Source organism: Mobula birostris, chromosome 24, assembly GCF_030028105.1.
Source record: "Mobula birostris isolate sMobBir1 chromosome 24, sMobBir1.hap1, whole genome shotgun sequence".
Taxonomy (NCBI): domain Eukaryota; kingdom Metazoa; phylum Chordata; class Chondrichthyes; order Myliobatiformes; family Myliobatidae; genus Mobula; species Mobula birostris.
This window is the reverse complement of record NC_092393.1, coordinates 36,088,570-36,115,274: the sequence shown is the minus strand read 5'-3', so window position 1 is coordinate 36,115,274 and position 26,705 is coordinate 36,088,570. Positions and strand designations below refer to the sequence as shown.

The 26,705-nt window shown below is 38.9% G+C and overlaps 1 protein-coding gene across 3 annotated transcripts in view; it reads right to left on the bottom strand.

Moving 5' to 3' along the window:
• Window positions 1–26,705, bottom strand: part of rbfox3a (RNA binding fox-1 homolog 3a) — a 477,512-nt gene that overhangs the window by 386,330 nt on the left and 64,477 nt on the right. The window lies entirely within an intron of this gene.

Genomic DNA, 26,705 nt, shown 5'->3' with positions numbered 1-26,705 from the left:
TCCAGCAGCAAGTTACATGGACACAAACACAAACACCATGTAGCCATATATTTCAGCCTAATATTGTATTTAGAAATAAATTTATCGGAACAACTATTCCTTTTGAAAATTATTTCAGATCATATGTCATTATCTATAATGATTGCCCACTTAATTATCGATTTTTATTATGGATTAAAATCCATAATTGGAAAATTATTATGGAATGGGCCAGCACGGTAGCAGTGTGGTTTACAGTACCAGAAACTCAGGTTCAATTCCCGCCACTGCCTATAAGGAGTTTCATGTTCTCTCCGTGACTGCGTGGGTTTCCTCTAGGTGCCCCGGTTTCCTCTCACAATTGAAAGATGTGCCGGCTGGTAGGTTAATTGGTCATTGTAAATTTTCCTGTGATAAGATGAGGATTAAGTTGGGCGATTGCTGCATGGTGTGGCTCAAAGACCTGGAAGGGCTTATTCCATGCTGTAAACAACTATGAAAAATCTTTGCAGATTAGAAATTCATATTTGTTTGTCACTCTTTGTCGATCCTAGTTACACAAAATGTAGATTTGCTTGAGGAAGTGGAATAAAAGTGAACGATATGTGATCTAGCAGTAAAACTGTTCCCTTGTGCTTCTGACTGTTCAAATTCCACACTATAAGTACAGGCAGCGGTAACAAATCCATCAAGTAATAACTGATTGGCCTGTAAAATAAAGTAGGCTTAGTTTTAGGCATTGTGGGGTCTACCACATATTTTAAGAAAAGAATTGTTCTCTTTGTAACCTTCTGGCAGACAACTATAATGCAGTCAAGGTTGAGCGATGTAAAGTATAACAAAGAAGGTGAACTCAGGGTCAAATACATTAATAATCTAAAATGATCGTCAGTAAAGGTTTCATAGCATGTAGAGATCATAAAAGAATCTATTTATCTATTTTGCTATACAGCGAGGAGTAGACCCTCCAAGACCTTTGATCCACACTGCGCCAGCAACCCCTGACAAAGACGATTAACCCTATCCTAATCATGGGACAATTTAACATTCCTGGTACATCTTTGCAGTGTGGGTGGAACTGGAGGACCCGGAGAGTGTCCATGTATTCCACGGGGAGGATGTACAGAAATTCATTTCATGATGGTGCTGGAATTGAACTTCGGTGTCCAGAACGCCCCAAGTTGTAATAGCATCTTGCTATCCTCTATGCAACCATGGTGCCCACCGTATAATAGTTCAAGGTATCAACGAAACGTAGATTATACCAATGAAGGGGCCCATATTTAAGAACAATAAATGCCCTGGTCTCCTTACCCAAGGTAGAATATACTTTAGAGCTCTGTGAAAATCCAATAACTTAAATCCTGGAAGGAGAGGTATGTCCTATGACGAGATGTTGAGAGGAATGAACCTGTGCTCTCTGAGGTTGCGAAGGATAAGAACCGATCATAAAATTTTTAAGTGGATTGGGAATATCAGTGTTGATAGGTTATCTGCCTTGTTATTTATGATATAAAAACATGTCACTCATTCCCATGCCCCAGTGAGTGTACATCGATCGACTTCTTAGAGTTATTTAGAAGTGAGGACAGACATAGACGCTGGGTGGGCCTGCAGGCCTACTCAAAAATTGCCCACATGTGTGTATTTGTGAAATATACATTTATTCAGCCCTCCCTTCCTTATCACTGAGAACCAGAGGCATGGACTCTGAATCAGGGCTCGACTGAGGGTGTTAAATTTTTGAAATGATTCACTCCAAGTCCTGGGCATGCTTGACTAATGAGTTTAGTGAAAATGGAAATCTGCAGGTTTTGGAGGCCGGATAGCCCAAGGTCCATGAAGATAGGAGTGGTAAAATGGTGCTGAAGTAGATCAGGCTCAAGAATAAGAAACCTATGGAAGGAGCTGCTAAGCATACAGATATTATACACAAGTACACACACTACTATACAATTACTGATTACCGAGAGAGCCTTATATCCCTGCTTGTCTTCCACCTCATTGGTGCTCAAGTTGAAATATGACCACCAGTGGTATTGGAAATCACTTTCAAAATGAAAATTCAACCTGAGAACCAGAGCTGTCAGGCTGGGTAACAGCTTCTTCACCCAGGCTGTTAATTGAATTGAATTGACTTTATTACTTACATCCTTCACATACACGAGGAGTAAAAATCTTTACGTTACATCTCTGTCTAAATATGCAATGTGCAATTTATAGTAATTTGTAATAAATAGTATGTACAACAGGACCATCAATATAACATAGAAATACAATTGTATAAGTGTGAATTAAGTCTTCCTAACAACAAGCTGTCATCTAGGACACAAATACAACTTGTCTGAATGCCCTGTCGTAGACCCCTCCCCATTCACTGACACATTCTCATTCGGCACTGGTTACTCTTCATCTTTTTTTGCTGTTGTTTCACATGCTTATACAACAGTTTGTTTTACTACAGTGGTGCAAGTAACATTATACCATCTTAAGCACCTCACACTTCACGTCAACCTGCCAGTCTTGGGGCCATGCCACTCAGGGACTGTGCTAATATTATTTGATGACTGTATGTTCTGGATCATAACTATATGTGCTGACTACACAGTTTGTGTCGTGTTTTGTCTTGGCCCTAGAGGAACGACATTTCATTTAGCAGTATACATGTACATGGCTGAATGACAACAAACTTGAACTTGAAAATGTAGGGTTCAAGAAGTGTGTGCCATGCTCCATACAGGACCAGATGATAGCAGAACAGCAGGGGTTTGAACTGATGTGTTGATAGTAGGATCATTCAGCTCTGTCCATTGCATACTGTTTAGTCCAATGTTGTAATTTCTCTGGGTTTTTAGGCAGAACTAATCCTGGCATGCTACATTCTCATGATCTCCTGGCTTGATTGCAACAGTGATATGCCAAACACTGAGGTTACAGATTGTAAGAGTGCACGTTTCTGCAGCTGGTGATGGTTCACAGTGCTTCAAGGGCATCCAGCTTTCAGTCGCTAGATCCGTTCCATGCCTGTCCCTCCAGCACGCTAGTTGTGTAACATAACACAGTGAAAGCTGTCCTTGCACTGAAATGGCACTTTGCTTCTGAAAGAATCTGTCTAATGGTTACTTCTACCAATGACGCTTAAAAACAGATTTAACTGCAATAAGCAGATGAAAGACAATGTGAATAAATGATTTCTTCTTTGTGTTAATGTACATACTTCCTACCACAGACCTATTCTGGTAGCTGTGCCTTTCAGAACTCGCCAGCTTCACGTGGTGATGGGCATTGATGACCCTCTCCTGGGAATATATTGTGAGGGAGGATTTAGTACCTTTTCCATATGGCTTGGTTTTGTGTATTTATTAGGCTGATGGTTGACTATACTGTGAAAATCTTTCCAAATGTTGACACCAATGCCTGATGATAGTGAGGAGGACCTTGTAAAGCTGACTGGGCTGAGGCAACTTTGCTATATTTGAATCGGGTGCCTAGACTGACGCCAAATAATCCATCTGGCCTTATTCTTGTTGTGAACACATTTTCTGTTGAGTTTCTGTACCACTGAGAATTTCTTCTGAAAAATATAGTCCTTGTTCTTTGCACATCTCGTGGGTATTAAAACAATTAAAAATACTGCTAGATTCTTTAACAATTGAATGTACACAAACTCAACATGCAAGTAATTCATTCAAATAATTTAGAGAGCTTTAAAGTTGAAATAGTCCAATGTCAGGGCATTGAGATCTACTACAATAGATTCAGCTTGTTAGTGCTCCTGGGAAATTACACAAAAATTCACTGAGTCCACATTTCTGAATGTATGTTAGCCGAACATTTATGCTCACACATTGGAATGATCAAATTCCTATTTTTGTGTCTAACAAATTGGTGATATAATTATCCTGATCCCTACATCTGGTTGGCTACAATTTATTCATTGTAGTCAGAATGAGTATCTTTGAAAGTGCAGTCAGATAGATGGAGTATAATACATCAACCTTTCTTAAAAAAAAGCAATTAAGGACAAATAATAAATCAAAATATAAAACAAATTTAGTAAAGGCCAAGTGATAGAGCTGAAATGCTTGAATAATTATGAATAAGAGACAGATACATTAAAATGACATTTTAGCCTTTCCATCGAGACCTGAAAGGACTCAGTGATACCATGGCTTTTTGCCTATCTGAATTTATAATAACTGGCCCTGATTACACTAGGAGGCTGAAATTTGGCAAAGTGATCGTATTTTGCTAGAATGAATACGTTGTTACCTTCCAGGCTGCTCTGGGACAGCTGACACATTGTGCAGCAGCTGATGATGTCCCTGGTTTGAATTTAAGGTACCGAGGGTCCCTCACCACTGCAGCATCTATCACCTATCAACAAGTAGAGCTTGTGAAAGACAAGGGTAAGTGACCTCTCACCCACAGGCTGGTGCTAGGAAGGCAGACCTTCAAAAATTCAAAGCAGACTGGTCGCACTGGGGCAAAATGTAAATCAACCGAAACTCATCTGTTTACTAAAGCTCAAAATGTACTAAGAAGTCTGCTTCTCATAAATGGTTTGCAGCTCATTGACAGAGCTGAAAATACTTCCTGCATCCAGAATATCTGAGAAATATAAAGACCTCATTATTGTTTTAGGCCAGTTCAGCTGATTTTAAATTACCTATTGCTTCCTCTACTGAAATTTCTCTACAAGTATTAATGATGTCCTGGTCAGTGTTTGCTCAGTGGTTGAGTGTACCATTCATAACAACGTGATTAATCTTATAGACAGAGATGTGAAAAAGACATGTTATAGACATGGATACAATAGAACCCCAGGGGTTAATGTATCACCATTAATCTCACCATACAAAACTGTTTTAACCTCAGTATTAATGTGCAGTAAATACAGAAATCTATGAGAAGAATCAATGTGACCAAGACTATGAAGCAACAGTATCACATTATTTTAGAAAAATTCTGTTGGTTATCTTTATTTGCACAAATTCTATTCACAAAACTCCTTTAAGAAAAATAAATGGCAGTATTGAATTTTGAATAAATAAGCCACTTTCTATTTCCAATTTTTTCAGATTTTATTATGCATGCTTTATACATCGACATATATTTTCAAATTTTTAATTGCCCTACCCTTCTATTATTATTTCTGTAACCTTCTTCAGACACATACCACATTCCACCCCCTAACCACCCAGTCTTGAAGAACTCAGTGTTTGACCATCTACCATGCCTTGCTGCCAATTGTATAGCCTCTGGAATTCCCTCTAAATGCTCCTGAGCACCCTTCTCTCCTTTCTTGAAAATAAATACAGCTTTGACTAAGTTTTTCATTAACTGACCAAAAATGGCTCTGCGTCAAATACTCCTTTGAAAATTTTTGGTAGGTTTTACTGAGGAATCAGTAAGTTTTACTGAGGAAGAAAGATATATTAATACACTTTTCTGTTGTTGCTGACAGTTAAGACATGTTTCTTCACACTCTGCTGATTATTTTCATGTTTGTTGCTTTTCTTAGAAAATGAAAATTATGTTGGGAAATCAAACATGGTCCACAAGAGACCGAGATCCTGGAATTTGGAGTTGTTCAAGGAACTCAGTGGGTTAGACAGCATCAGCAGAGGGAAATAGTCATCTGACATTCCAGGCTAAAACTCTTCATCCGGTCTGGGAGGAAATAGTGGAGAGCATATGACATGTCTGGGTGTAGGTGGGAAGGGATTGGATGGTGGGGAATGAGAAAGAGTTGAGGTATGAGAGGATAAGTTCAGAGGGGCAAGGGCAGTTGGTATACAAGAGCTAATGTAAAACTTGGTTAAACCGGTATGTATCTTCAGGTGTAAACAGGCTAAAGAAAACAATCGGTGCTGGAGCTGAGTTTTCAGTTACCTAAAACCCTTCATTTACTGAATATATCTCCTGTTTGTACACAGGAACTACAGGAAATTGAATGCTTCAGTTCATAATGTCAGTGGTCCTCTAATTGAAAGTGATAGGGAAAGAAGCATGGGAAAAAATACTCTTTGGTCCACTGAAAGACTGCGCAGCCTAGCTGACAGAGCTGCTGACGGATATATTCAACATCCCTCTGGAACAATCCATTGTCCCCTCTGTCTTCAGGGCAGCAACCATCATTCCAGTGCCAAGGAAGGCGACAGTAACCTGCCTAAATGACTATTGTCTGGTGGCATTAACATTAACTATCGGCTGGCCATAGAGCACATTAAAGCCTTTTCCCCAGCTACATTAGACCCTTTACAGTTTGCTTATCACTCAAATTGACCCACTGATGATGCAATAGTCTCTGCCCTCCATTCTGTCCTGTCCCACCTAGAAAGTGGGATCTCATATACTAGGCTGCTGCTTATAGACTTCAGTTCCGTGATCAACACCATTATACCCCAGAAATTGGGTCTCCTCATTGGGTCTCCGCACCTCCCTTTGCAATTGGAGACTAGAGTTCTTAACAGTAAGGCCACAGTCACTCCGTGTGGGCAGCAATGTCTCTAGTCCCATTACGTTGAGCGCTGGCACTCCCCTAGGCTGTGTGCTCAGTCCGCTGCTGTTCACACTGCTGATGCCTGGCTATGTCGCAGGATCCAGCTCAAACCGTGTCATCAAGTTTGCGGATGACACAACAGTGGTCGCCCTTATCAAGAATGATGACGAGACGGAATATGGAGAGGACGTGCAGCAGCTGGTGGATTGGTGTGAGAAGAACAACCTAGGCCTGAATGGGGAGAAGACAAAGGAAATCATTGCGGACTTCAGGAAGGTGCAGACGAACCGTCCCCCTCTGTGAACGCATGGCTCCCCTGTAGAGAGAGTTAAGTGCACCATGTTCCTGGGAGCTCACATCACTCACGGATGACCTCATCTGGTCCCACAATATCACCTCTCTGAACAAGAAAGCACAGCAGTGCCTCCATTTCCTAAGAAGATTGAGGCAAGGAAGGCCTCCAATCCCCACCCCCCATCTTAACTGTGTTTTACAGGAGCATCTTTGAGAGCATCCTGGCAAGTTGCATCTTCATCTGGTATGGGAGCAGTTGAGCATCGGATCAGAAGTCACTACAAAGGACTGTGAGAACAGCTGAGAGGATCATAGGGGTCTCTCTACCATCCAGCGGGGACATTTATCAGGAGCGCTGCGTACGCAGGGCCCTTAGTATTATTAAGGATCCCACCCATCCATCCAGCATCCTCTTTGAGTTTCTACCATCAGGCAGGAGACTACGATGCATAAAAACAAAAAGGGTCAGGATGAGAAACAGTTTCTTTTCCTCAGCCATTAGGTTTCTGAACTCTCTGCCACTTCAAAGTGTCACTGGTTAATCTGTTCTATACCTTACAATATTGAACATTAATGCACATTAGTTTGTTACTTAAGTGTGATTCATCTCTAGATTTTATCTTTATCTTCATAATATCATGTATTGTGTGTTTTATGTGTACCTCCGTGCTTTACATCCTGGTTCGGAGAAAAGTTCTTTGTTTATGTACACATTTTTTGATTATATATGTTATGTACTTGTATGTAGTTAAATGACAATATACTTGACTTGAATCTGTTCCAAAAGTCAACCAGTCTTTTACACTAATCCTACATTCATCCCTTTTTTCTTTATGTTTTCCCCCACAATTCTCAGCAATCCTTCCAAATTCTACCATTCAGTAACAGAAAAAGGGTAATTTATATTGGCAACCCTGCCATCCGTGATTCCTGAACATCAATCTATATTTGATCAACAATTCTGAATAGACACAATAATAGTGTCTGCACATTCTCTTCAGTAAGGCAGGTATTACTCAACCAGAGAATGGTGAATTGGATTCAAAATCAAGTTTATTATCACTGACATATACCCAATGGCCACTTTTATCAGATACACCTGTACACCTGCACACCTGCTCATTAATGCAAATATCTAGTCAGCCAATCATGTGGCAGCAACTCAATACATAAAAGAATGCAGACATGGTCAAGAGATTCAGTTGTTCAGACTAAATATCAGAATGAGAAAGAAATGTGACCTAAGTGACTTTGACTCAGAAATGATTGTTGGTGCCAGATGGGGTAGCTTGAGTATCTCAGAAACTGCATATCTCCTGGGAATTTCAAGCACAGCAGTCTCTAGAGTTTACAGAGAACAATGCAAACAAATCATCCACTGAGCTGCAGTACTGTGGGTGAAAATGCCTTGTTAATGAGAGAGGTCAGAGGAGAATGACCTTACTGATTCAGGCTGACAGGAAGGCAACAATAACTCATATAACTACACGTTACAACAGTGCTCTGCAGAAGAGCATTTCTGAGTGCACAACATGTCGAATCTTGAAGCGGATGGGGTACAGCAGCAGAAGACCATGGACACATACTCAGTGGCCACTATATTAGGTATAGGAGGTACCTAATAAAGTGGCCCCCGAGTTTATGCTGTGATACTTGTTGTTTCACAGCAGTAGTACAGTGAAAGACACAAATTTATTCTAAGTTACAAAAAATATATATATTGCAAAAGTTGAATAATGAGGTAGTGTTCATGGGCTCATGGACCCATGAGGAGACTCTATTCTATCTAAACACTGCTAATTATACAGTTATTCTGCCATTCTAGTTAAGTCAGTCTGAGAAGAGGTGACAGTTGGTAAGGTGGGGAAAGAAGCAGAATGATTAAGGGATGGCAGCGGTCTTTAGCGCTTGAGCTAAGAAAAGTATTCTTATCATCTGGACAATGACGGATGTACATTTTATTTAAAACAGTGGTAACCCCAGAGCCCTGCTGTATTTATTGCCACTCAAGTTTGCACGTGGATTCCTAAATAGATATTACATCCATTATTTCAACAAGCAAAGGTCTTTAAATCCATTTTAGACATGAAACCTTGCCACATCTTTTGATCCCATTTTGGATTTTACTAACAGATGGTAACCTTCCACGAAAAAGAGTACATTTTCATTATGCTAGAAAGATGAAAAATGCAACAGCAAAATTAAGAAGGCAGATCTAAGTTGAACTTGATAGTAATACCTAACTTTACATTCTTTCATCTCCCCAGGATATGATTGGTTATTCCACATCTGGTGCTCGGTGTGTTCTATTATTCAACTGCATTACTATAAAAGCGTATTAAAACTTTTGAGCTCAATAGTTCCAAAGTCACCAACCAACCAAAATGGTTTAAGATTTTTCACATATCATTTTAGTTGTGAAGTTGTTTCAAGGATGATTAGGAATTTGCTCCCAATTGCTCTTCTTTTTACATTATACTGATAGGAAGAACATTTATGTACCTGATCAAATCTTTAAGCTATGGAAAAGTATTTCAAAACCAATTAATAATTTTGAAGTACAATTGATAACCAACTGCAAGATGTCACAGGTAACAATGGGATTACCTTAGATATTAAATAATAAATTCACCACTCCTCTTTAACTAACATCTCAAGATTTTGTTTTATGATCTCCTGCAAAGGTATTTTAGAATTTGATTTAAAATCTCTGCTGAAGAATGCAGAACTTCTTCTCAGGCAGAAGTCTAGAGGCACATTTAAAATTGGTGCATCAATTGAATCAAGTTCCAAGTGAGCTGTGATTTCATGACGAGCAACACACACAAAACGCCGACATTTCGGGTGAAGAACCTTCATCAAGACTGGGAAAAAAGATGACTGGGGGGAGAGGAGGAAGAACCACAAGGTGATTGGTAAAACCGGCGGGGGGTGTTGGGGAGGGGAAGGGATGAAGTAAAGAGCTGGGAAGTAGATCACAGCTCATTTCTTCACCCCATCCACTCTGCTCGTTTCACCTATTACCTTGTGGTTCTTCCTCCCTTCCTCCCCTCCTCCTCCCCCCCCCACCTTCTTATTTTGATTCCTGATCTTTTTTTCCAGTCCTGATGAAGAGACTTGGGCTGGAACGTTGACTGTACTCTTTTGCATAGATGCTGCCTGGCCTCCTAAGTTCCTCCAGCATTTTGTGTGCATTGCTTGGGTTTCCAGCATCTGCAAATTTTCTCCTGTTTGTGATTTCGTTAGATGGCCTGAACAGAAGTCCAAAAAAAAGATTTAGTTTGCTTTGGATTTCACAACTCAACATTTCCGTAACCTCCTGAGCTAAAATCTAATTGTTTACGAAGTTGTAATTTTCATTTAATTAAATAGGGAATCCTGGCAGGATGGATTAGATACTGTAGTGTATTGTCTCTGTTTGAGTCCTCTACCCAATTATGCGGGGTCAACATCTTGAAGTTATATTTGCCCTATCTGTAATTTCTGTTGGAAAACTCCAGTGGATTTCTGAGAAATTTATTAAGCTTTACTTCACACTGTTGTATTTATTTTGAAGTCTGTGTGAACCCCAAGCTAATCTTACACTACTTCAGTTTAATTTAGGTGACAGTGGTGCAGAATAGAAACAGTTTAACTTTGACAAAAACTGTGTGGGTTCATAGACTTATAAATAAATATTGGTCAGAAAGCACTTTCTTGAATTATGGAAGTTTACAATTTGACATCACTTAGCAACTCATTAATAAAAACATACACAAAGTCCCTATGGACCCTCTTCTCAAACGTGATTCTAAATTGCCTCCCATTGCTGATTTGTTGATTGATTAATAATTTGCAAGTGCGATTTTGACAAGTTTTATGCTCCAATGGGAGAATGTGATGATTCAATGATTTACCTCAGAGTGACACATCTGCCCTGAAAGAAGACCTGCAACAGATTATTATTGGCTGAAAGCCATCTATTAGTCACAAGTGGGCACTGTATATGTATATTCATAAACAAACCCAGACAGATCCTGGTTATGGATTTATCTACGAAAGGAACGAGAACAAACCACCCTTCTAAAATCATAACTTTAATAAGTTACTGAACGAAATGTACCCATTTGCCACTGGATTGTGATCTAAATTTCGCCACTGGTGTCTATACTTTTACTTGTAAATTGGTGGCTACTAACTGTAGAGCTTAAAAATTACACTCCTAAAACTCAAATATTAATGCAACAACACTGTACTTATTAAAAGGGATACCAAAGTGTGCAACATGATACAAGGCATATCCATGATGAGATAGAAAGATTAGTTGCACCTCTTTTAAATCATTCTTAAAGGGAAGGCTCAAAATACGTACACCAAGAGGCCACTTTAATAGCTATCTCCTATACCCAATAAAGTGGCCACTGAGTGTTTTTTTTTGTGTGGTCTTCTGCTGCTGTAACCCATTTATTTCAAGGTTTGAAGTGTTGTCCATTCAGGGATGCTCTTCTTCACATGACTATTGTAACAGGTGATCATCTGAGTTACGATTGTTTTCCTGTCAGCTTGAACCAGTCTGGCCATTCTCCTCTGACCTCTCTCATTAACAAGGCATTTTCACCACAGAACTGCTGCTCACTGGATTTTTTTTGTTTGTTTTCTGCATCATTCTTTGTAAACTTTAGAGACTGTTGTGAGTGAAAATCCCAGGAGATCACTAGTTTCTGAGATACTCTAACCACCAAGTCTGGCACCAACAATCATTCCATGATCAAAGTCACTTAGATTACATTTCTTCTCAATTTGATGCTTGGTCTGAACAACAATTGAACCTCTTGACCATACCTGCATGCTTTTATACACTGAAGTATTGCTGCCACATGATTAGCTGATTAGTGATTTGCATTACTGACCAGGTGTACAGGTGTACCCATTAAAGTGGCCACTGAGTGTACGCTTATGTGGTACCACTTTCATTCTTATCCTCACTTCTCAATTATTCTTGCATTCAATGTGCAAGGGAGCAAAATATTTTATGCAGACCTCCCTTTAATATATTTAGTGATGGTTGAATACCCATCAGAATGAAATGGGTTAGGAAGAAACTCCAGAATTACAGTAAAGTATATTGATGGAGCAAAATAAATTAAATTCAGATTGTTCATTGCTCTTGTATGGGATTAAAGTCTATATTATACCTTGAAAAGGATGTTAATTTAAATTGGCCACAACTTTGTATTAAGTTCAAGAAAGATTACAGAAATAATACTGTAATTAGCAGTTTATCAAAATGAAAGATGGTTAATAAATACACTTTTAATTGTGATCTTAATTATTTAACATGCATGCTGTTCATAGACAGTGATTTAAATAGCAGGATGAAAATGTTCATTTTCTACAAACCATTCCAACACAAGGTCACTAACTCACTGGAAACAGTTGTAAAACCTTTAAGCAGTATACTGTGTGGAAGTGGTTGGATTCATCGTCACCAGGTTTGAAACAACACAGAGTCTAATCGAATCAGTGAGCTCAAGAGAAAAATAAAAAATAAACCTGAGTTAATAACAATATGAAAAAGGAATTGAGGTAAATCAGTGATATTATATTCTGCAGTATATCACTATCCCAGCACTTTCACAGAAACGTCTATTGGGGAAAAATCTACCCAGAGAGTTCAAGTGAAATCAGCGATTTATTCAATTTTTACTCACATAATTAAGGTGAAGATCTTTCTCTGGTTTATTACTTGAATACCTTAAATTTTAATTTCTCCTGTGTTGGAGGTCTGGGTTTGGGAAATTGTACTGCTGAGCAAGGTGAAACACATTAATATCTCTCTTTGAAGGGTTGTGTAATAAAATGCAACAGAATTTCTCTCTTAGCAAGGAAAAAAAATTCAGTATTTCTCTATCACATTACTTTTGAAAGAAAATGAAAGAAATTCTATGGCAACAAATGAAAACATATGTTATATCAAGCCTGCTCTATTCGATCTTTAAGACTATTGTATTCCTTTAAATATAAAACATGTTTTTTAAAATTCACCTTGAATAAATTGGGTATATTTTTGTTAAATTCAGTGTGATTTTTTTTCACTAGAGTATAGATGTTAAGGAGAAGGAGTAGTTAAAATAGGAAGATGAGGTGGTCATGGTGAAGATGTATACAATGAGATTAGTACTGGTAAATAACTGACACAAATGTAATGGGCTGAAAGTCTTCCTTCTTTGCTATAAATCTTCCTGCTCCAAAGGTATCATATTGCCAATTAACACCAGTGTTTTGTCTAGATCTCCAGTTTGTTCTTCTTCCTGGTAAAATTTATGTAATTGTTTAACATTTTTAGAAAGCTGAATCCTAATTTCAGCACATCTCCCCACTTTCAGAGGGAAGAATATCATGTTCATGCAAAGAAAGATCAGATTAGATGAGATGAAGATACCAAGCAGTCAAATTTGGTTTATTCCATACTCGTAAGGTGGAACTGCATCCAAATTTCTGGCATGGATTCAAATTCTATGGAGTTCTTCATTTACTCATGGTGAACTACAGGAGGAATATTGATTAAAAGGCATTTGGTTTAACTGCTGCTCTCTACAGTGCAGTATTTGCCCTTTTATATCCTCATAAACGATCAAAATAATAATTACATTAAATGCAAAAGTGATTGATAAGCATCACTCATTTACCGCAGATGCACAATCTAGTTTCCCTGTTGTTCATAAAAAATATATGCTGCTATTTTTGTTTTATCACAGCTTCAAACATGACAGGATATACTGATTATTGGAGAGTGTAAGGATTTTTACTAAGTGTACTATTACAATGAAAGAAAAAGACAATGAAATTCCTCCATCACATTTCTTCATATATTCTCAATCACTTAAGACAAAGAGCAAATAAGTCAGGCGCACATTCATTTGAACTCTCATAGAACATGGGTGATGATATTGAGAAAAATTCCAGTTTCTGCGGTGGACTATAAATTATCGGAACTGGCTATGTCATTAATAAATGCTGTCAATTTATAACATCCCAAAATGCTTTACAGCCAATGAAGTACTTCTTGAAGAGGAACCACAGTTGCAATATAGGAAACTCAGCATGCAATTTGTGCATAGCAAACTTTCATAGACATCAATATGATAATGAAGACACTGTCATCTATTGCATTTTTTCATCTGATAATAAATTTAAAATGGTCAAACGAACACAGACACACTCTCTTAAAGCAAAGTTCAGTGTTTATCAGTACAGTGCTCAGCTACACTTTCCAAATGTACTAACAATCATTTCATTAAGGGATTTTTTCTCGAGTCTGCATTTCGTGACCTCCAAACAAATTTCATTTCTAAAGAATTTCCAAAATAATTCCAATAAAGACCTAGCTTTCACTTGGTAAACATTTGATACTGTACTAGTTCAAGTATTCTGTAATACAACTGAATAACTTATTTTGTCTATAAAACTAATAGGAAAACAATTAGATACTTAACATCAGACTCTGCTCTGGCCAAGAACAGTTTGCATGTGCAAACAATAATTTATTCTAAATTCCTGTCTTCCTTCCAGGTTTCATCTCTTCTAAATTTCAAGCATGTAAATATTTTGCTGATAGCAACAGATTACCTAGATTCAAAGGCTGTTCTGGGCCTGAATGCCCGTTAAGGCCAGCAAAATGTAACCATCTCTAGCCAAGTGATCAACCATAATATCGACCATGGATCTAAAACTAAAATGTTCTGTCATGAAATGACTTTTCTATATCTCATTCTGAGATGCTCACATTGCATTTAATGCAAACGTTGGTGGATTAGTAACCAACTACAAAGCTGCAACATTCCCTTGCCTTGCTATCATTCAGCTTCTAGTTCTTGAGCTGAATTCTCACTCAGCTGCCTGAGGTGGAATATCCAGAATGAAGGTGATTGCAATTTGCCCATTTAGCGCAGCTGGCTGCTAATTGGAGTCAAGCTCAGGATAACAGAAGCAGGATACTAAGCTCTTTGCAAAACTGCTGAGCTCTCATACTGCCCTTTCTTATTATTTAGTGGAGCAGAAGGAGAAATATTTAAAAAAAACTGTGGTATTTAATCCAGTGAATGCATGTGCATCCACGTGACTGTCAGGCAGTTCCTGGTGCACAAGGAGCAGTGGAGTGTGTAATGTCTAAGCTGTTCATAAACTCTATAATACAGTATCAAGGTGTATCTTAGGCCATACATTATAAATGAGAAGTGAATTACTTTCTCCATTACTAATGGATGACTAGGGGATTGGCAGCTCGGTGCTGGGCTCTGCCAGCAGGGCTCTCACTGAATGATAGCCTCACTAACTCACCTTAGAAATCGCTCCGCGTGACAGACACCGCACATTCAGCACTAGCTGACTTATTTCTTCCTTAAATTATTGGATTTTAAAAAGGCAACGACTGCCTAAGGTGAGGAATTCAACTTTCTGCTCCATAGCAGTAGACACTAAAATTAGATTGGAATTTGAGTAAAAAGTGGAACAGACTTTTTAATGCATCAGAAGATACGTATTGTTTATCATGCTTACATTTTAAAACACAATTTCAATTTGGCCATAAAAACTGGAATTATAAAACTAGAGCTCTGTCTGTGATAATGCAGCACTCATTTGTTCATTGATTAGAGAATCTCTATTCAAACTTAAAACTTGCTGACTAGTTACACTTACAAGACATCTATATATCTATTTATATATATCAAAGCCCAAACACTTCAAGTCTTAAAAACAAAACAATCACAGTTGCACCTGATTCAATGCCAGAAATTGTTCTCAATGAAAGGCCAAGTTATATATGAACTTTATTTATCACAAATCAACACACTCCATTCAAATTGTCTCATGACTTAGTATAGCAGAAGCAACCGTCCACTTTGTACTGCGGTAATATTGCATTTGGAGATCAGATCTGAGCTGAAATTGGCTGAAATCTGACCTGTGAAATGCAGTACATATCAGCAGGTTTATTCATGATGAATCAGTGCCAGTGTAACCGTGACCACCTCAGAGATTGATTTCAAACTGGTACGGATTCAGTTATGCATCAATTTAATCTGACCGTGAATTAGCATTCTACCTTGAAACGCTGCATTTAGTCTATTTCTCCTCTTTCCCATTATTGCCACCATTCGGTCTTCAACATATAAAAAGCAGACAGAACAGAAATCCCAGACCACCAAAAACCAGGAAACTGCCTCCGGTTATTGCAGTGCTTGGCGCTGAAAAGGCATTATCACTATAGATTAGCAAAAGGAAGCAGATCACAAACAGTCCAAGTACACCAGCTTAAATTTCTTGCACTTTCTTCTTTCAAACTGAATGCAAGCATTTAAAATAAGTTTAAAAGTACCTATACCGAGGTCCCCGCTCAGCTGTAAGTGCAGTTACACAGTATTAATGTAATTTAATGCTGATCAGGCAGTGGTAGGTTTATGCCTTGGCAGGACACTTGCCAAATAATGGGCACTTAGGGGATAAGAATAGGTGCAACTTGTTCTCCACATGTACATTGCCTCTCAGTCATAAAAAAGCATTTTCTACTGGTACAATATAACATTCCTGGTTCCAACACCAGCCATCCAGGTGCCCTGAATTATAGGTATTGTTATGCTTAGAAGCTGGGATGAGCCCAACAACGTTTGACTCAGATATCTAGTAAACTTCGATGGGGGAAAATCTTAAACTGTTCATCTTGACTGGCGTTGGATTTGACCTTGAAAATGAAAAGATGATGTGATATAGAGCACTGGGCCCTTTTTTGATATTACGATGTTCATACTAATTAAAAGCAGATTAATAAATGACTTTTAGCATCTCAGGCATGTTTCAGCTACTTGCTTACATCTCTTAAGAAGTGTTCTTGGAGCCCGTCCTTATTTGTTGAACTGCATACAATTTGTATTTGGCGTGGCATGATAGTGTAATGGATAGGGTAATGCCACAATAGCGCAAGTGACCCATGTTCAATACTGGCACTGTCTGCAAGGTACTTGTACCTTATTTCCGCGACCATATCGGCTTCCTCTGGGTGCTCCAGTTTCCTCCCTCATTCCAAAGCTGTACGGGTTATTAGGTAAATTGGTCACACGTATGTAATTATGTGGCATAAGCTCATTGGGCTTAAGGGCCTGTAACCATGTTGTACCTCCAAACAAAATAACAAATAATTTCAGGGGGAAGGGGACGGTGACGAGTCCTGTATACATTCTGGGAGAAGAAGTTGTGGTGGTGGAGGAGTACAAATACTTGGGTGTTCACCTTGACACCAGACTTGACTGGAAAACCAACATAATGGGTGTTTACAAGAAGGGGATGAGCAGACTCTATTTTCTAAGGAAGGTGAGACCCTTCAATGTGTGCAGCAGGATGTTGATCAGTCTGTTTTAGCAAGTGCAGTCTTCTTTGCTGCTTTATATTGGGGGAACAGCATCAGCGCCGGTGATGCAAAAAGACTAAATAAACTCATCAGAAAGCCTGGATCCGTCCTTGGCTACAACCTGGATTGTTTTGAGTTAGTGGTGGAGAGGAGGTCACTAAACAAGCTGATATTCATTATGGACAATCAGGCACACCCTCTCCATGACCTACTGAATAAGTAGCAGAGCACCCTTTTGAACAGGCTCATTCAGCTCCACTGTCAGGAGGATCGTTACAGAAAATCTTTCCTACCAAATGCAATAAGCATATACAACAATTCATATCAACAGGTGAACACACATCTGTGCAACAGGTGAACACACATCTGTGCAACAGGTGAACACATATCATAGTACAATAGTCTCTGCCTTATTATTTTGTACATTATTACTGCACATTGGTACACTGCTTTTCATATTTTCACTACTTTTACACTATTATTATTCTGTATTTATCATTAGTTAAGCACACTGCTAAGTGTGTTCTTAAATAATTTTAAATGAATTTCCCACACAGGATCAATAAAGTATTATTATTATTATTAAGATTTGGTTTCAATGAAACATAGAAAAAACACCTAAGGTGGTGATCTGGTTTAATGTTATCTGTAAGAATGCCAGAAAATGCAAACCAGTAAATTGAGTCTGGTATTCACGTCAAGTATTTAGAAATTCCAATCACCTCATTTTCTATAACAGGAATGACAGTCTAGTGTAAAGCAATTCTTAATTAGGGTCTTTTATAATTTTTTATCTGTGAATAATTTCCTCCAGACTAGTCTTTTGAGTAGGTCTATCTCTTCTCATCACCTCTACTGTGCTGATAGTGCTTTATTGATAATATTATTACAAAATCCTAAGTTTATCTGATCACCTCAAAGTCTATGCATCAGAAATAAATTGTTGAAATCAATATGAAATTTTCAATTCTATTCAGCTTTAGTGCAGATGCTGGCTTCCTCTTTGCTCTCAGGGGCTGCTAAACAATGATAAAGAGAACACATTAAATGGAAACACCAGTTTGTACTAAAAAATCTATGAAACTGTAATTTGTTCAATGAAGATTACTTTCATAAGTAGACTGAGGTCAACAGACTTGCAATTTACATAATTGTTCGAATTGCCAGCTGAAGGAGAAGAACTGGGATTCAACAGACAACCCTCTCTGTCCCTACCATTGGAAAAAAGACTGAAAAAATGACTTCAATCTGTGATAATGAGGGCTATACTGTTGGAAACAAAAGAATCACGTAAAGAATAAAGAGGAAGGAGTAACACTGAAATGTGCAGAAGACAGCAAGCTGAAAACATACATGGTATTTTGAAAGGTTCTGAAAAGGCCTCTTACCAGAGCAGGTAGCAATAGGGTCAAAAAGCCAGCTGGGGCTCGGAGGTGCTGTTTGATTAAATTCAAATTGCTTAAAACCTATTGACCTAAAAAGTAGATTGCAACCAAATCTCAATTATGTGCAGATCGTTCGGTAGTATGGGAAACTGCTGCACCACTTTGGTGACCATTTTATTAACACTTGGGGCTGGGTGCTTAAGTTCAATTTTTAGTTATCCTGATATTGATTTTCAGCTCCTTAATTTCTAAACAAAATTGTGAGTCTAGCACGACTTCAATTTTATTTATTGTTTTGTCAGCCTACTCATGCAAAGTAATATCTCCATCCTCTCTCAATGAGCTGTGCAAGTTCTTGAATCTGGTGTTCGGTTAAAAAGTTGAATTTTCACCATTTGTCCAAACAGGCTGCAGATCCTGGTACAGTGGGCATCCCCTCAATGGTCACTTTATTAGCTACACCTGTACACCTGCAGATTAGTGTAAATATCTAATCAGTCAATCATGTGGCAGCAACTCAATGCATTAAAGCATGGTCAAGAAGTTCAGTGGATGTTCAGACCAAACATCAGATTAGGAAATAAATATGATCAAAGCGACTTTGACCATGGGATGATTATTGGTGCCAGATGGGATGGTTTGAGTCCTGGGATTTTCACACAGTCACTAGAGTTTACAGAGAATGGTGCAAAAAAACAAAAACAAAAAAATCCAGAGAGCAGCAGTGCTATGGGCAAAAATGTCTTGAGGTCAAAGGAAAATGGCCAGACTGGTTCAAGCTGATAGGAAGACAACAGTAACTCAAATAACCATGTATTACAATATTGGCGTCAAAGTCAAAATATATTTATTATCAAGGTATGTATGTATATTTTATAGAAACTTGAGATTCACCTCCTTAGGGCTAGCTACAAAACAAAGAAACCCAGTAGAACCCATTAAAACAAAAGAAATCTGTCAAACACCCAACGTGCAATTGAAAAGGAAATAAAAGAAAAGCATCTCTGAATGCATAACATGTGGAACCTTGAAGTGAACCACAGCAGCAGAAGACCACAAATGTACACTCAGTGGCCACTTTTTTCAGTACAGGAGGTACCTAATAAAGTGACCACTGAGCTATATTGCTAACAGTGGAGTTAATGCACAATTAGCTCTCTGAACAAGGGTGCTTGGCTGGTGTTTGTTGGGGCTGATTGTTATAGCTCCTTCCACAGCTGGGGACAAGTTATGTCGAGTGCTTCATGTATTTACAGACAATGAAATATCCCTATTGGCACTGGACACCAATAGAATCCAAGTTTTTTTTTTCAGTACCAGGAAAAGAAGACTGCCAATGGCAGAAAAACAAGCAAGAAAGGCTGTAAAATAGTGGTCAGATGGGAAAAGCAATAAGCAGTAAAGATTCTCTTGAAATGCTTTTTAAATGGAGAGTTTGAATCCTGGCCCACAGAGGACATGATTACAACTGCATGGATGGAATGACCTATGACTTTTAATGCAAATTATCGCACTGGCTTAGTAATGATGCTGCCTGTTTCACAAAACATTAAATATTGGGCATGGATTGCTAATTCATCGCCTTCTGTCCATAAAGCTGTTTTCCAAATTGGTGTGACTCTGAAATTGTGCTACAAACACATGTCAGATGATGAAAGTGCTGTTCAGTGTAAAGTTTCTCACTCACTTACGAATCCCTCACTATAACAAATGGCTTTATAAGCATTTTTGGAAGATATTTTCCATCAAAGAGAAGAAATAATGTTCCCAAAACAGATCTCTGTCACAAAGAGGTGATTTGCTGGTCTCCCTGATTGTAGAGACTTATCAAACATATATCTGAAGAAAACCGAACACAGCAAGGAACACTGCTGCGGCACATCTCTGACATATAGTTTAGTTCTAAGCACTCGGTCAAGTCCCATTCTCCACTCAAAATGAGCATTAGTTGCTCATTTTTTCCCCCCAAGGCCCATTACTATTTCATTCACAGCAGCAATGCATATTCATAAAACCAAGGTATTCTGCAGATGCTGGAGACCTAGAGCGACACAAAATGCTTTGAGAACTCAGCAGGTCAGGCAGCATTTATGGAGAAGAATAAACCGTTGATGTTTTGGGCCAAAACCCTTCATAATGCTACTAACATGATACCTTGAGTGTTCTAAAATATTTATTTACTTAGAAATAGAGCACAGAGCAGGGCCTTCCGGCCCAGCAACCCACCTATTTGACATTAGTCTAATCATATGATAATTTATAATGAGCAATTAATCTACTAAACAGTACATCTTTGGATTGTAGGAGGAAACCAGAGAATGCGGAGAAAACTCTCATGATCCTGGGAAGAAATTGCAAACTCCTGACAGATGGAGCCAGAATTTAATTCTGAACTCCACAACGCTCTGAACAGGAATACACTAACTGCCATACTACTATGGAATCCCAAGGCATCTGAAACAAAAGCTGACACCATTGAAACAGAAAGTGCTAAACACGATTCCAGATGACCAAAAGATGGGCTGGGGTGATTCATTTTAAGGAATGTCGAAAGGAGACTGGAGAATTGGAGAGGACCAGGCCAAAAAATTGGGCCAAGGCACCTGATTCGCCCACCAAGAATGATTCAGTAATTAAAAACAGCATCCTGATGAAGAGAGTAACTGCTTAGTGATCCAATCACAAACAAGTCACCCAGTCCTGAGAGATTCAGTCCTTCTGAAGGGTTTCGGCCCTAAATGTTGACTGTATTATTTTCCTAGATGCTGCTTGGCCTGCTGAGTTCCTCCAGCATTTTGTGTGTTTTAACTGCTTAGTGAGTTAAAAGGCCTAGAAGGAAACCACATATGTAGGTAGGAATAAGGCTATAAAGAATATTGTAAATAAGATAAGAATGTTGTAAATAGGATAACTGTGAGTTTGGACAAAGGGGGTAATGTTTTGGATGATCTCAAAGTTATGAAAAATAATGCATGGAAGGAAAGCCAGGTACCGTACTGTACTGTGCAAATGTCTTAGGTATACAGTATATACCAATGTAAAGTGGAGAGTGAGTTTGTAAATCTGGCGGAACAAAGTATGTTGGGAATGGCGAGAGTGGGGCATAGTGGGAGGGCTGTGGGACAAGTGGCAGAGGAGTGCCATGGGCATGGGGTGGCACAGGTGCAGACACACCCAGTCCTGAGACACCAGGCAAGGTCATTTAATTCCAAACAATTGGGTTATTGATCATTACAGAATGTCTCTCTGGTGTTTCCTTCTCCCACCCCCACCTTTCCCTTTTCCCAACCATGATTCCCTCTGCCTGCCCTCTTCCCACCCTCAGTCCATAATAGAGACCTATATCAGAACCAAGTTTATCATCACTCACACATGTCATGAAATTTGCTTTTTTTTTGCTGCAGTAGTACAGTCCAATAAATGAAATTACTACTGTACAATGAGGAAGTCTAGGTATATATACTGTATGTGTGAGAATGGTTAACCTACAGATAATAAGGTTGTGAATGATGATTTTGGCAGCTGATAAGGTGAGCACAGAGATGAGAAACTGGAGATGCCCATGGCTAGATCCTTGAGGCTACCAGCAGCAGAATGTGAAGTCATGGATTGTTTGAAGGTATCAGGATTGACAGGACTTGAAACAGTTAACTGCAGGGAGAGATGGGATTCTTGAGGGAGAAAGGTGGGAGATGAGAGGTAGGATCTACACATCAAACAATTAATATAGGTCAAAAACTTTAAAGACGATTAATCGACCTTTGTAACAATGGCAATTATGGTTTTGATAAGAGCTACTTCAAGTCCTGGCTGGAGGAACTCAAACACGGGAGCTGTGGGAAAAGTGGACAAGGACTAGGAAGGCAATAGGATCTCCAAGGCTATTGCAGAAGACGGGGAGGCTGGAAATGGGAAGGTGGTTTCCGAGAGTATGCAAATATTCCTCAAGTAAACTCTTCTTTTGCGATCTGATTGTCTACCCTGAATGCTGCAAGCAACTAAATTTGACTTGAATACTAAATCAAATTTGGCTGCATGTTTGGTGCACAGATTTGTGTGGGGAGAGGGGGATTTGGGAGCCGACGTTCTTGTTGTGTTTCGTGGAGGGGGAGTGGGGTTTGGAGTTGACGATTGTATTGTCATTCTTTTTTTGTGCAGGGCAGGTGGGTTTGCGACTTCCATGGATTTTCTTTGTTTTGTGGCTATCTGAGAATCTCAGAGTTGCATAATGCATACATACTTTGATGAAAAATGAACCTTTTTTTTGAATAACTTCATTCACCATGCAGGCATTACTTCAGTTAATGGATCTTTGTTCCAAAATAATGACTCGGGCCTCTGTTCAGGAATGCATCAGATAAGAGAATCACTGTTCTAACCTTCCATAGATAAACTCTATTTTCTTCCCAAACTGTGGTTCCAGACTGATAAACAATACATTTTTGAGAATTGATAGAGTAGTATTTCTGGAAAGGATGCCCTATTTATCTGATTTTGGCATTGATAGTCACCAAACATACAATCTTTTATTTATTTATTGACATACTTTTCCTTCCGGCCCTTCGAGCCACCCCACCTAGCCACCCACCTATCTAACCCTAGTCTAGGGGTTCCTAACCTTTTTTATGCCATGGACCTCTGCTATTAACTGACGGTTCCTTGGTCCCTAGGTTGGGAACCCTTGCCCGAGCCTAATCATGGATCAATTTACAATGACCTATTAACCTACCAACTGGTATGTCCTTGCTTGTGGGAGGAAACTCACACGGTCAAGTGGAGAACGTAGATGCCCCTTTATCTTTAAAAACTGGGGAGCAAGCACACGACTTGCTGATCCTTTTTTGAGTTGACCCAATTTATAATTCCTCATCTCCCTGCAGAATGGGCTTAACGAATGATACAAGTAAATTCAATCTCAGAAAAGGTTTGGTCATTGAGCATGTGTATATATATAGCTAGGGTGCCTAAGGCTTCTGCACGATACTGTATCCGTCAAGATGGAGTGTTAAATCTGGTGCGAGCAAAGGATGTTGGAAGTGGTGAGGGTACAGCACCGCGAAAGGGGTGTGGGACAGGTGGCAGAGAAGGAGTGCCAGGGGAGAGTAGGTGGCGCAGGTGCAAACACACCCAGCCCTGAGAAACCAGGCAAGGTCGTTTGATTCCAAACAATTGATTTATTGATCTTCACAGAATGTCTCTCTGGTGCTTCCTGCTCCTTCCCCTCTCCCTTCTCCTTTTCCCAACCATGATTCACCTCTCCATGTCCCGTTCCCACTCTCAGTCCACAACAGAGACCCATATCAGGATCAGATTTATCATCACTCACATACGTCACAAAATTAGTTTTCTTTTTAAATTTTGCAGCAGCCGTACTGAGTAATATATAAAATTACTAAAATACTGTGCGAAAGTCTTAGGCACCCTAGCTAAATATATATGTGCCTAAGACTTTTGCACAGTGTTGTATATACAGATAAGAACAGGCCCACTATAATATTAGTAACTAGCAGAAGGTAATTCTCCTGCTATAGAAACAGATAGAGATAATAGAAGTACCAGAGTAAACCTGTGTTGCTTCTGTTAGCCAGAAAAGAGCTGCTTTCAAGTTGTACTCCTTCTATAAAATTTTGCATGTAATGTTCTGTTAAATACGGCAAGCACAGTTAACAATTCAGATCCAGAATGTAGTACATCAGAAAGAATCAACATCACCAACATGAGTGGTGTTGCTGATTCTGCTCACTAAATTGTTCTTAAAAACAAAGTTATTAAGGTTTAAGAGAATTACTCGTGCTGCCCGTGTGAAGTGCTGGCCATGGTTTAGAAGAAATCGATAATTTCTCTGCATTAATGTAAGAGATAATGGCTCCTGTCTGATAAATCTCACTCTACGTTTATTGTGATACCCTGATCCTAATCAGCATGAGGCTCAGTTACTGACATCATTGATTTTGAGGCTCAAGGATTCATAGTATCATGCCGACAAAGGACAGAAATCCCAAAGCATTTCAGACATGTAATCTTTCTCTTTAAACTTGTGCACTAAGCCTTGTCCAATCCCCACTTACAAACAATCCTATTGAAAGTTATATATAAAAAAAACAAATATGGTGTCCAGGAAGGTCAGCTAAGTTTTGGGTTACTCATCAAATTTCTGCTCACAATTATTGTGAAGGAGTGCACAAAGGCAATTAATAAATAATTAATATTTTCAACTAGAGATTGATTCTATTTTATCTACGAACACCAGGCAATAAATTGTGTGGAAGTCTCTTCCACATGGTAAGTTCGGAGATCCAGTGCAAATGTCTTTCTATTGTTCCTAGCAATGAGCTGGACTGAATTGAAGGCATACAGCCTCCAAAACCAAGCAGATATACTTTATGAAAATAGAGCTACAGTTGGATGTATGATAATTACAAACCCTGCTAACCTTCCATAAAAATATTGATTATTAGATCCTTATGTATAATGTATGTTGTACAGCACATTTCTAAACTCCCATTTCTGAAAATGTTTCATTTTCATCTGTCTCATCTTTAAGTACACTTACTGCATACACACATCTTGGGCTACACATTGCTTTGCTATATATTCAGGGCAAAAAAATAGCACTATGAATCACCCTAACATTGTTTTTCAAAGTCTTGTAAAGATTTAGGTTGTCAATTGCAAAGTTAAGAGAAAACTATCGTCAGGTCTCTCAATGTAATGACAGGTAGTGTCCATTCCAGCATCGTGTTCTTCAGTGCAAACTCTTCCATTTAGCTCGGTAGATGTGATTCTCTATAGCCAGTTCTCCTAGTTAGACTTCTCTAAAGTGTAATCACGCTATGTTACAAGCAATACTCTTCTAGCTACAGCAGAGGGTTGCTACTAAACCGATGAATGCTGCAGGAATGTTTGGGCAGGGTGACTGCTCCCAGAGGGTCAGACCTGGATAGTGGAAGGTAGCTATGAGGAGACACAGAAAGGAGATGGCCAGTAAGACTGGCGGGAAGATTTCTGTAAGGTCCTGAGTACAGCCCAGGAATGGCAGCATTTTGGAGAAGCCTGCAATGGAAGCTTGCTTTACCTGCTCCTGTGGCATAAAGGAAAATTAGCTTAACGTTTTTTTCTTGCTACATGCAGTCTTTGGGCAGCAGTGTGGCAAACTGCAGAATGTGGCTGACAGCAACAACTGCAGCACGGAATGAACCTCAAGATCGGAAGGTAAGAGTGATCATGATCTTGACCTCCGCCATGTCAGATGTAGGACGATAGTCATTACATTGAACATTCAGAGGATACTACTCTCCATAGAATTGAAAGGAGAGTAGACATGGGATGTGATAAAATCCATACTGAGACTGTTATAATTTCTAAGAACAACGTTACTGGATTATTGCTATGCTGAAGACCATAAGCAAGTTACAGCACAATGCTGGAGAATCTGAATGTGATCCAGTGAGGTTTTTTTTTAATACTACAGGCTTGTTCATGTCCTTTCATATTGCCTTGATAATTTCCTTTTCAAAAGTAGGATATTACACAAAACATTTTTATATATCCCACAGAAACATTTTGTAAGCAATATATAAACTCCAGCTCAGAAAGCGCTGGGGAAAGCTTAAATTAAACATATAAATAATGGGGACAAATGCCATTAAATAGAGAATCTGTTTCCTGAGAAAAAATAAGACATGAATATTGAATTCAAATGCTGTCAAAATTTTAGTAATAGGAATTCAGTCGATCATTGCAAAATGTAAAGTACACTTGTAAATATGAACATTCTGTCCTCTTTTTCTCTTATGGAATAAAGGCAGGCCAGTAGATTCCAAACTGAAAAATCCTATCAGTCCCATTCCCCCTCCTCTTTCTGTTGCCTACAGCTTAAGAGAGTCATAGAGTCGTACGGCACAGAAAAAGTCCTTCGGCCCATCTCATACATACAAACCAAAATGCCAGTTTAAGTTAATCCTGTTTATTCTCTTACATATGCCCATCAACCCATAATTCCCATTTTTACTTTATCATTTACCGATGACTAGGAATAAATTATAGTTGCTAAGTTACCAGTATCTCTTTTGGATGTGACAGGAAACCCACACAGTCAAGGCAAGAACATGCAAACTTGAAGCAAACAGCACTTGAACTCAGACCTGGGGGCCCAGAG